Source organism: Theobroma umbraticum, unplaced genomic scaffold (assembly GCF_002168275.2).
Source record: "Theobroma umbraticum cultivar Fairchild unplaced genomic scaffold, ASM216827v3 scaffold_55.0, whole genome shotgun sequence".
Taxonomy (NCBI): Eukaryota; Viridiplantae; Streptophyta; class Magnoliopsida; order Malvales; family Malvaceae; genus Theobroma; species Theobroma umbraticum.
In genome coordinates this window covers 1,867,309-1,867,589 of record NW_018397270.1, presented here as the reverse complement: position 1 = coordinate 1,867,589, position 281 = coordinate 1,867,309, and the positions used below count along the sequence as shown (strand labels likewise).

The 281-nt window shown below is 35.9% G+C and overlaps 1 pseudogene; it reads left to right on the top strand.

Annotated features, from left to right (window-relative positions):
• LOC149526537 (receptor-like protein 43) overlaps positions 1–281 on the top strand; it is a 1,179-nt pseudogene that overhangs the window by 797 nt on the left and 101 nt on the right.

Sequence of the window (281 nt, the reverse complement as noted above, 5' to 3'; positions counted from 1 at the left end):
GTAAATCTTATATTCTTAGAGGTATTCGAACCTTTCTTGGAATAATCTAATGGGACTCATTCCTCGAGGCAATCAATTTGAAACTTTCAGAAATGATTCTTACATTGGAAACTTGGGTTTATGTGGACTTCCTTTATCAAAAAAATGTAGTAATGAGCAGAATTTGGACCCACAACGAACAAAGTTTGATGAAGATGGTGATGCTTTGAATTGGAAGTTTTCTATATTGATGGGGTATGGATGTGGGTTGGTTTGTGGATTGAGCATGGGATACATTGTGT